This window comes from Eucalyptus grandis, chromosome 6, assembly GCF_016545825.1.
Source record: "Eucalyptus grandis isolate ANBG69807.140 chromosome 6, ASM1654582v1, whole genome shotgun sequence".
In the NCBI taxonomy this organism is placed as follows: domain Eukaryota; kingdom Viridiplantae; phylum Streptophyta; class Magnoliopsida; order Myrtales; family Myrtaceae; genus Eucalyptus; species Eucalyptus grandis.
The window spans coordinates 49421852-49434472 of NC_052617.1; positions in this window are offsets into that span (position 1 = coordinate 49421852).

The following is a 12621-nucleotide window of genomic DNA, read 5'->3' on the forward strand; positions in this document are numbered from 1 at the left end:
AGATACCCATATCATTTTACAAGTTGAATTTAGAGTCAAATGTAGTTCATTACGGAAAATTCAGTACTATAATTATTTGCAATTGTATTCCATTCTTTGTTTGCATTTTGCACTAAAATTGGTACAGGAGGACCAAAAATAGGACACGATTTGTGTCTAATCAAGTTACGGTAAATTCCAACATTTTTTCAAAACAAAGTCCAAGCTACCTGCAAGTCATCAATTTCATATATGCTTCTTCACAATTTCTTCAAGATCCCATCTCCGAGCCAAAGTTGCGGTTGACTGTCCGGGATAGACACGATCGGGTAGCTGAAAACGGAGAGAGAAGTGTCCGGTGGACCAAGGCTTTCTGGTCTGCTCTCAACCGTGTTCCCACCGGTTGCAATCTCTCCTTCGATCATGACCTCGCCATCCATGTCAAAATCACATGTCAAAATCATCGCTAAAGGTTGCAACATCTACAAGTTTCCAAGAAATTCGTTAATACATATACATCATGATGTGAATCAGAATCCACCAAACAAAGAATACTCAAAATTTAGTAATTAACATCTTGACCTACAAATATTGAGGTTCTTTTATGCCATTGGAGACTTACCTTGATCTCTTCTGACCCCTGGAAGTGATAAGTTAAGTAGGTAACTGTCTTCAGACTCTGCAAGGGTCAAACATCCTGTGATGGATCCCCGCAAGCTCCACATCCGCATTCCAAGCCACTCCAACTCCAAAGACCTTTGCGGTGGCATCAATGCCGGGACATTGCATATCTGCCGTAATAAGTGGAGAAAACGCGATGTTGATGTTGCATTTTCTTCCGTGAGAACCACGAGGAAGCACGAAAATTGAGATCGTCCCTCTCAACATGCCTCTCGTGCTATCACTTGATAGAACGCCTCGTTGGTGACATACATGGGTTGGTTGGTAGCATCTATCTCCGAAAGAAGTCCTGCAGCCCGGTCAAAGTCTTAAACCTCGCAACAACCTCTTCCCCGAGGTAAGAGGTGCTTGGGTTATCAATGAAGACGATGTTATCTGTCGCCACTGATGGTTTTATTTGTATGATGATGGGCTTAAGGTCCGTCCGCCCATGTTGGGCCTAAAAGCCCGGCCCACAAGATAAGGGCCCATGGATGAAGGGTTGAGATATGAAGAGGTGTTACGTTGAGGGGATGTGTCTTTTGGAGAAGACGTAAGAGAGAAAAGAAAAAGGGAACGTACCCTTTCAACGTACGTACGTTTTTTCTTTTCTTTTCTCCCTCCTCCCAAAACCAATGTAAGTTTTCCCCCCCTTGAACCAACAGTACGCTCCTTGGTAGACTCGGATCATATTCTTCCTCAAACTTCAACGTTGGTGTTTAATCTGTGGATGTTAAGGTACGCTCGATTCCGTGGTGTGTCCTTGATCGAAGATTATATTAATGATAGTTTCAAGTTAGGATTTTTTGGATGATGATTAGAAACATAATGACCTTTTGATTCTAAAACCTTACTTAAAATTATTCATTAATATGATAGGTCTGTGCAAAATGGATGCATAAACGATAGGCATTAATAATTCATGCATATGTGTCTGATATGTTCAGATTGATGGCTTCAGCAACTAAGAACATAATTGCTGATTTGAACAAAGAAGACAAAATGAACAGTGAGAATTGTGAAATATTGAATATGAAAATTTAATATGTGCTTGAAAAGTAAGGAGCACTAGAAACTCTTGACCATGTTATGAAAGAACTTGAGGATGTTGTGCGTCACCTTAAGCTAGCAGGAGACTGCCTCAAGGCATTTGAGAAGGAAACACACATTTGCTATATTGCTTCCAGCTCAGAAGGAGCTTCGAGCTCTAAGCACAAGCATATTGATTCGTTTAATATGTAGAAATGCAAAGGATCAAATTCTTCTTGCAAGAAACCAAGAGATGACCAACATAAGAGAGGAAAACATCCTTGAGTGAAGAATATTTCAAGAGTGAAGTGTTACAACTGTGACCAAAAGGGTCACTATGCTCGCGACTATCATGAGTCAAAAAAGGTACTCACTCCTTGTACTATTAAGAACTTTACTAAGTGTCAAGTTCTATATTCTTAGCTGAATCTAATCCTTTGTGGACTATAGATTCAAGAGCAACAGACCATGTAGCGAAGGATAGAGAATCCTTCGTGGAATTTCAACGAGTACCAACTGGAACTAAGTAGATCTATGTAGGAAATAACTCTAGAGCAGAAGTAAAAGGAATTAGCACCTTTCAACTAAACATGCGTGGTGGACGCACTTTGTTCCTACATGATATTTTATATACTCCGGAGATTCGTCAAAATTTAATGTCTGTTTTGGTGTTAGTTAAGCTTGGTTTTAATGTGAACTTCCATAATAGTGGTGTAGATTTGTATTTAGATACAAACTACTATAGTTGTGGTCATTTTATGGATGGTTTTATTGTACTAAATGTTGATTGTGGTGATGTCAATGTTTGTTATTCCCTTTTCACGTCTTCTACTTCATATGATAATGATGTGAATGTGTGGCATGCTAGACTTGGTCATATTGGCCAACAACATATGAATAGACTAATCAAAGAAGGCTTGTTGGGTAACATTGAAAAAGTCGATTTACCCATATGTGAGCATTGCCTAGTAGGGAAAATAACAAGAAAACCATTTGGAAAAGGGAAAAGAGCTTAATTTCTTTTGCATTTAATACATTCTGACGTCTGTGGTCCAATGAATGTGAGAGGAAGGCATGTGACTGTTTATTTCATCACATTTATAGATGATTATACTCGATTCGGATATGTCTATTTGATTTCTCATAAATCTGAAGCATTGAGTTGTTTAAAAAAGTTTATGAACTTGATAGAAAATCAATTAGACAAGAAAATAAAAGTATTGAGATCCGATCAAGGTCGTGAATATTTATCTGATGAGTTCAGAAAGTTATGTGATGAAAAAGGAATAGAAAGACATTTGTCTATTCCTTATACTCCTCAACAAAATGGTGTTATGGAAAGAAGAAATAGAACCCTTCTAGAGATGGTTAGGTCCATGATGACACATGCTAACTTATCTATCACTTTTTGGAGTGATGCTTTGTTAACAGCTGCCTATATACTTAACTAAGTGCCTTCTAAATTAATTACTTCCACTCCATATGAGTTATGGACAGGTAGAAAACCGAACTTAAGTCTTCTTAAGCCTTGGGGTTATGCTACCTATACTCATGAGTCCTCCCATAAAATTTGGAAATTGGGTCCCAAAGGAAAAAATAGTATTTTCATAAGATACTCTGAATACTCGAAAGGGTATGTGTTTATAAGTGAGCAGGAAAGTGGAAATATAACTGAGTTTGAATCACGAGATGTCATATTCTTAAAGAATGATTTTCCTAAAAATGATGAAATAAGTGAGGACTACTCCCTAATTGAAACCTTGAATCCAGATAATGAATTTAGTGGAGTTCGTCCAAGTGGGAGTAACATGAGAAGTGATGAATTTAATTCAACTAACTCTCAATTACAACCACACGATGAGACGATATTATCATTATTTAATCTGAGTGGGAGCATAATGGGGAATGATGTGCAAAGTGTATCATCTCCCATACGGCGAATAAGTCGCAAAAGTATTCCTCGTCGATGTTTTGACATTGAAGGGGAAACTTTTATGGTTGCTCCACAAGATGAGGATGAGCCAAGAAATATTAATGAGACTCTAAATTGCCCTAGTAAGGAAAAATGGATTCATGCAATAAAAGAGAAGATGGAGTCAATGAAGTCAAACCATGTTTAGGAATTGGTTGGTCTTCCAAAATGATGCAAAGCTATTGAGAATAAATGGGTTCTCAAAATAAAGCGTAAAGCTGACGGCTCGATAGAAATGCATAAAGCTCGCCTTGTGGCGAAGGGGTATAATCAACAGGAATGAATCGATTATGAAGAAACATTTTCTCCAGTAGTGAGATTTACTTCAATTCGCATTATTCTAGCAATAGTGGCAAGTATGGATCTTGAATAACATTAAATGGATGTAAAGACTGATTTTCTCAATGGAGAATTAGATAAAGAAATATATATGGAACAACCTGCTAGTTTCATAATGAAATGCCAAGAAGAAAAGGTATGTCGATTTTTGAGATCGATATATGGCCTTAAGCAGTCGTCGAGACAATGCTATATACATTTTCATAATGCTATAATGGCATATGATTTTACCATGATAGATGAGGATCATTGTGTATATATCAAAAGATTCAAATATCAATTTGTGATCATATCATTATATATTGATGTTATACTAATTGCCAGAAGCAATATGGAGTTTGTTAATACTGTGAAGAGTTGGTTATCTTCCAACTTTGAAATAAAAGATATGGGTGAGGCTGCATACAACCTTGGAGTTAAGATTTCAAGAGATCGTTCGAAGAGGTCATTATCTCTTTCGCAAGAAACATACATTAATAAGGTTCTTGAACGATTTCGTGTGTAAGATTGTAAACCCATTGATATTCCTATTGCAAAAGGTGAAGGATTGAGCCATAGACTGTGTCCAAGGACTCCACAAGAAAATGAACAAATAAAACATGTTCCTTATGCTAGTGTTGTGGGATGCTTGATGTATGATATGATGTATACAAGACCTGACATATGTTTTGCAGTTGGAATGGTGAGTAGATACCAATCCAATCCAGGTCAAGTACATTGGAAGGCCGTTAAAAGAATATTGAGGTATCTGAAGGGAACTGCTCATTATAAACTGAATCACCAAGGAAATGATCTGCGACTTGTAGGATATTCAAATGCTGATTGCATAGGAGATTTAGATGAAAGGAAATCTACCTATGAATTTGTTTTTTTACTGAATAATGGCATCATATGTTAGGGCAATAAGAAATAAACGTGTATAGCATTGTCCACGATGGAAGCTGAGTTCATGGCATTATTAGCAACAATACAAGAAGGTGTTTGCCTTAAGCGATTTTTGGATCATTTAGGTGTTATTGAGAATACTGCAGACTCATTGTTAGTTAACTGTGATAGACAAGCAGCAATAGCGTACACCAAAGATCCAAAATATCATGGCAAGACCAAACATATAGATACCAAGTATAATTTTGTCAAAGATATGGTTGCACGAAAAGATATGAACTTACAGTACATGTCTACACATAGAATGGTAGCAGATCCTATGACAAAGCCAATACCTAGAGATGTATTGTGTAGTCATGTAAAATGTCTAGGACTGCATAGAGGCTGATATACTAAATATTGTAATTTTCATGAAATGTTCACATTTAATGAATTTGCGTTTTTCATCATTAATGCCTATGAATCTTTGTTTGACGTTTATGCATCTTAATGCTCAGTGCATTATATTAAGTTAAGAAAGCATGTCAGACAAATAAGAGATTAGCTCACTCACACGGGTGATCGCCTCTATTTATTGTGTGATAAATAGAGATGAGACGGTTTTTAAGCTTATTATTTCTGTGATAATCGAGAGCTCAAGCTTAAAATATATATGTCGCATTAACTAAGTGTTAAGATAATGACATAATATTATTATGTCCGAAAGTAAAATAATCCACATATTTTACTTTATCTATCTATGATGCTAGATGTGAGTTCTGATAAATTATGTGAATGAGTAGATATGTGAACTCAAGTTAGACATTATGTATGTCTGAACTATCATCTGTACAGTATTAAAGGGGTAGACATACGCTCCATGGGAAATGAGTTAAATACCGTAATACGTATTCATACTATGTATGCATAAGAAAACCAATAAGAGTGACAAAAGTTTGATCTCAACTTTTATACTGTGTAAGACTCTTGAAGAAAAAGTTTTCTCATTTTAGTGCCCTCATGACTCATACTTATTCTCAAGATGTCTATTTAGTGTTTGCTATCTTAGGATGTTGCTAATGATCATGAATTGATTCGGTCTAATGGGACATTTCTAAAAAAGCAAGCTGAACTGAAATTGGGAGTTTGAAGGAAAGGGAAAGATCGAATTTGGAGAATCACATTTTAGTTTTGTATTCACTAGTCGACCAATGATTGTTTTTGGGATAATCATAATTGTGAATACAATATATCACTGTTTAAAAAGAGATCGAGAAAGAGATATAAATGTCATTGATCGATCTAGGGTACTGCATACTAAATCTACTTAGAGTATGATGCCCATTATGAGATGCTATATATTCTTAACAGATGTATGTCAACGAGCTCTCAATGTATGCTAATCGCACTGATTATTCACCGGTATGAATGTTGCAGAGAGGTAAAGAAGATCCTATTCGGCCCACCACGTACGAGTGTGAGATGATGGTTTTATTTGTATGATGATGGGCTTAAGGCCCATCTGCCCATGTTAGGCCTAAAAGCCCGGCCCGCAAGATAAGGGCCCATGGATGAAGGATTGAGATATGAAGAGGTGTTACGTTGAGGGGATGTGTCTTTTGGAGAAGACGTTAGAGAGAAAAGAAAAAAGAACGTACCCTTTCAACGTACGTACGTTTTTTCTTTTCTTTTCTCCCTCCTCCCAAAACCAACGTAAGTTTTCTCCCCCTTGAACCAACAGTATGCTCCTTGGTAGACCCGGATTAGATTCTTCCTCGAACTTCAACATTGGTGTTTAATCTGTGGATAATAAGGTACGCTTGATTCCGTTGTGTGTCTTTCATCGGTGATACATGTTTGTTTTTGGGCTCGTCTTTCACATTTGTTTTAGGGGTTCGATTTAGTGTCGAATTCGTTTTTGAGAATCAGTAATCCCCAACAGCCACAAATCGCTATTCGACATGCAAACAAGGGTGCAGGTCAGTCATAAAGAAGTTGATGAACTGAGGGGGTAGTTACTACCAGGACCAAGCATTCCAAGTGGAATCATGTCACGAAATATCTTGAGCAACGTAGGCTGGGCCACTATGACAGATTGACTGGCCTTCCTGAGTATATAATACTATGCATGCATCATTTGGGCCACCATCAACTTGGACTGGGCCAGCTGATTGGGAGCGTACTGGGGCAATCTCTCGAATACTATCTGCATTGCTAACTTGTGGGGTGGCCTTTCCTCTTTGAAATGAGGCCCAAAGTATATTCCAACAATGGAGAAAGCACTAGTCATTCATCAGCATGCCTTCACCTGTAGGAGCAGCAGTGGATGGTGCTGCAGCATTCACGGGTGGACCCATTTTTAAACAGAATCTACAAGAGAGTGATGCATTAGTTGAGGAACAGATATGCAACGTAACTAGTAGAATCTTCTGACTGCACATTATTAATGCTTCATTCAATATAATGGATATGCCGTCAATACTATGTTTGATTTCTAGCATTGCAAAAACTAATGGATAACAAACTTTCTTGTAACGTAAGTGAAGTCATTCTAACTGCAGAAACTTAATTGACATATTAGATAACCATCAACATGCTGCTTGACATCTACATGAATCGACTATTAGTAAACCTAAACTCTGGTAATAACAAAGAAATGCTCCAACCAGTTACGGATGAATCAATTTTTTCTGGCGAAATTGATTAGTGAAAGAGCATGGCTCATCATGATTCAGTTTAACAATCTCCAAGAACTATCCAAGGCAACAGAGAGGATGATGCGAAAGAAAAAAAGAAAAGAAAGTTGGTTCACTGGCACAAAACAAACTAGGCTTAATTAGATCATACACCAAATCTCACAAAAAGAACATATTTTATTCCCTCAAATGTTATATTTTGGCTCAGTTTTTAAAAAAAGCAAAATCATGTGAATAATGTATGTTTTTCATCAATTTTTCACAGACAACTTCATGAGCACATCAACATCTATAACAAGAACAAGAGTGCAAAGAGGTGAACCAGTATGTTTGAAGAATTTGTTTGATGCTTTGGACCGGAGTAGTATTAGAACATAGACTAGATAGTGATTGAAAGAGTTTGGCGTGGCCAAAAGTACTAGTAGAAGTCAAGCTTTTATAATGCTAGCTTGCCTCTATGAGGGGTAATTGTGTCATTCAACAACTTTTAGAATTCATACATTTTTGGTTAAGATTTCATTTTCCTTCCTTGCCCAGCAAAATTTCTACTAATCCAAGAAAATAAAGGTATCCATTTGGACCCATACTAATGAGTAGGTAATTTAATTTAACTTACCTATTTATACATAGTTTTGAAGGGTGTGCAAAAGAACTAAGATTGCCCTAAACCAGACTAGACTAGTTGCTCCTAAAGGGACTAATCCGATTCCACATTCCTTATTACAATTTATTGGAAATAGTGAATATTAGTCTGCTTTCCTCTTCATCACTCTGTCTTTTGCCTCACTCATCTTGTGGTCTCACTTGCCTCTCTCATCTCACTCTCAATGGCCTCCGACCTCGTAGATCCCATCTTTCACTCTCGCTCTTGATCGCTTTCAGCTCCATCACTCCCTCTTTCACTCTTGCTCTTGGTTGCCTCCAACCTTCAATCTCGTTTCTCGCTCTCAAGTTTATGCCTCTTCCAAAGTGGGGACATCGGTCCAGTTTCTGAGTAGGTCTGTGGAACCAATGGGTGGTCCCCAATTCTAATTTTTCGAAACCGATTCTTAACGGGTAGTTCTAGGTGGTTCCCAATTCTAGAGCTCTAGAGGGTCCAAAGTGGGAATGTGACAACTTAAATTTTCAGATTTCGTTTTCGATTAACTAAATCGGGCCTTTCATCGATGTGCTGATAGTGTTATTCTCTGAGCTGATCACTCACAAGATAACTGGACTATCTGGGGAAGCAATTAAGGAATCTAAATGCAATAGACTTGATAATTCGACCAGGAATCGACTGCTCGATCGTGTTGGTCTGCAAGGGTCATTACGGCACCATCAGAAATCGATCATAGACCGGAGATAGGTCGATTTGATTGGGATATGTGATCAGAGTGTGGGTGATTCCACCTGATTGCAAAATACTTGTCGATCGGCACTAGATCGATTTATTTGTCATTTTGGTACCCGGTGCTTGTAATTGAAATCTCAAGATTTTTTTACGACAACCGAGGGTCGCCAATGTGTCGAGAATATACATTGTGACTCGAGATAAATTGATCACGGGTCAATTGCATAAAAATTCCTAAAAGTGACCCGGTAAACTAGGTCACATTAAAAGCGCACCGAATTGAAAATAACCGCGAATTTGAACTCAATTTCAGAAATTAAAAGTTCTGTGGTGTCACGAGCTATTTTAGGAACGTCAACTCATTTTTCGAAAAAAATTCAGAGATTTCGAGATTTTTGTGGAAAATCAATTTGGGCTTTGTGGAAAAATTAGCGGAAATTCGGACAGGCCAAATTAAGGAAATTTGGACTTTCAAGCCGAGCCTTTGAGTGTTGGGGACTCATAGAAAATTGTCGGGATTTTTCTTCATCGAAATCGGACCTCGGTTTGGGAAATTGAGTGAAGAAATTGAAATTAAATTGGTGAAATTCGAAATTAGGAATGGGGTTGCAAATTTGGACTTCAATTTGGATATTATTGTGAGATTTAAATTGTGGAAAGAATTAGGGGACAATGCATTTAATTAAGAGGATGAAGCTTGGACTCTTGGGACATTTTAATCATTCCTTTAACCAATTGGCCTCATCTCTTCATTTCTTCAGCCATCTTCATTCGGTCCTACCTGCTCTTCATTTTTCCTCCATCCGTGGTGTCCCAAGCGAAGACCCAAGCAGCCTCTGCCACTTACTCATGTTCTCATCTTCCTCTGAATTTTCATCCACGCGTCCAAGCCCACTGAGGAACCAGCCCCACGTCTCCATCTCTTCCCCACGACCAGCATGCCCACCTCCATTAATAATTGTCTCCTTGGTCAATAACGTCCACAAAAACCTCCCTTGTTAACCCTTGTGCAGCCACGAATCCAGCTGCCCCTCCACGAAGTCAAGTTTCACCGGTCTGTTTCCTCTCACAAGTGTCTTCACCTCAGCAGATCCAGCAGAGTTGCCTCTCAGCCACGCGTCTCCAACTGCGCAGCAACAACGCTCACGTCGCCCTCCATGTTCCTTCGTGCAGCTCGTCCACCGAAGCTATTGTCCGTGTGTCGCCCAGAAGCAACCCTTGCTGCTTCCTTACTTGGGCCCATCTTCGGCCCACTCACGATTTCCATGTCCCCAAATCGTGTGCAGCAGCAGCCCAAGAGGACAGCCTATTAAATGAGTCTTCAGCCCGCGGGTCCAACCCAACTTCGGCAAGCCCAATTTAGCAAATCCCAAGCCCGCGTCACTTGAAGCTTGCAGTAGTTTCAAAGCCCAGCCCAAATATTCCAGCAGCCCCTCTTGAAGCCAGTCCATTTTCAACAGTTAAGCCCGCGACCTTGAAACCCAAGAAGCAGGCCCAAGCCCAGATCAAGCCCAGTTCAAGTCTATAACAAATCTCAAAATGGGTTGAGATTTGTTGGGCCCGTTTTAGGCTCAATCCGAGTGTCTACCAATGCCGCCGAAAATTCAGATTTCGGCCGTCGTCGCGGTGAATCGTTTTCCGCAATTAACCGGTGAGTTTATACTCTAAACTCTTCTTAATAAGCTAATGACATCTAATAGGTGTTTAGATTTAATTAATTAGGAATTAGGTCGTTAGTTAAATTAAATTAGTAATTTAAATTTGCAATTATGCATGTTAGGAGGTTAGATTAGATTATGAGGCCTAGATAAATTGTATTATTTATCTAGAGGGGTTCAGAATTTTCTGGTCTGTATTGATATTTAATTTAATGACTTTGGCCTAAGTTAGTATTTTAGAAATTAAATTGATTTACTTAGTTAATTTTTGATATTATTTAATTATAAATTATTTTTCGGAATTTAGATCGGGATAGTCGGTGACCGGAATTTTGTGCTGATTGCAATGGTATGATTAATTTCTGCAATCGAGTGTTAAATTGTGAAAATTGAGTGCTGATTGGAAATTGAGTAAATTATTCCAAAATTGGTGAATTTTGATATTTATCCATAAAATCCCAAGTGTCGAGTTTTAAACACCGGAAATGGTTTTATATACTATATAAACCAGTGAAGTTTTGAAAAGAAAGTCTATCAGTCTTCTGAGGTGAATTGACCGTGTACCCACACACGACGATTTTCATGAGTATTTCTAATAAGAAGAAAATATGCCAAGTTCACCATTTTAATGGAGATATTTGAGTACAATGCACGGTGTCCTAGGCTATGTTTGAGTGATCGTGTGTTGGTTAAGAAAACCCATCCCGAGCTATTAAGATGGACGTTACCCTATATGGGATGCCCTACCAATGGATGCCAGTCCAGAATCGACCGATACTCCTTTATGGAATGATGTTGACGTAGTGATGATGCCGTGCACAATTGTGTGAGACGATGCCTGACAATGCTAGAGGACCGCCGAGCATAAAGTAGGCCATACTATATGCCGAGAGTAAAACTAGGAACGCATGATTGATTGAGTGTGGCGTTCTTGTTGTTGGAGCTTAATTGTTGCTCATATATGTATGGCTATCTGTGATATTTGTACTAACCTGCAGGGTGGGACTGAGGCGATGTAAGTCCTTTATACTAAATGTGTGATTGAGTGGTTAGGACGCCTCTAGGTGTATTACCCCCTAATCGGGATTTAGAGCGTGGACTTGTTGAGACATTGTCTCACTGGTTATTTAATAACCATTTTCGGGTTCTTAGAAGGTGGTCGTGGAGGACCAAGGCCCCGATGTCTGAGGAGGAGAAGGAGTACAAAAAATTGGTGGATGTGTCCTATCAATAGGTCATAGGACAGCCTCTTTTGAGAGTCGACCTTTTTGTAGGCCTTCAACTAAATTTTGTACCTAAATCTCGTTGTTAATAAAAGTGTGCTTTTGTGAATTGATGTCCTGCTTTTCTATCCCGAGATGATTATTGTCAGGGGATTTATTTTCGCTTCTGTATGTGCAATAAAATGAAAGGGTCGGCGACTCGTCCAGGGAAGTCACAAAATTTTATCGACCAAAGAGGGATGGGCACATGCTCGGAGGTTCAAGGCGTGACAGGGAACCCTACTTTAGAACTGATCACCTCTACTTTTATCTTCAATTGTCGACTAAAATATGGAAGCTGTCCATTTGTTATTATTATTAAATATTTGGTCCAGATGAGGTTAGATTCGGTCAATTATATCAACAAAATCTACAAAATCCGGAAGGTCCTTAATTTGATAGGAAGCGATTAGGTTTCAAAATATTATATCCCTTTAATGAAAAGTCCAATTTAGTGAGCATAATCCGATATTTCTTTCAGTTTTGTGGCCAATCAGTTCGAGTGAATTGCTTAAATTTGATTGCTCCAAACATGCTAGGTTTTATTATCTTCACTGGGTTGACTCGTCATTGTCCAGGGAAAGGGGAAAAAAAAAAAAAAAAGGGAACGTGCAAAGCATCTAAAGTAAGTCGGGGGTGTAATTTGCGGTGCCAATTAAATTACATACATAATGGCCGAAATTAATATATTATTATACAAGGTAGGGCAATGACAAAATTAAAAAGTGCACAAATGAATATTCTGTCAGAAAAAAAATTGAAAATTATGTCACTCAAGTTCAATAATATTATGAATAAAAAAAAGTTTGGTAATATTTTTTCTGAGAAA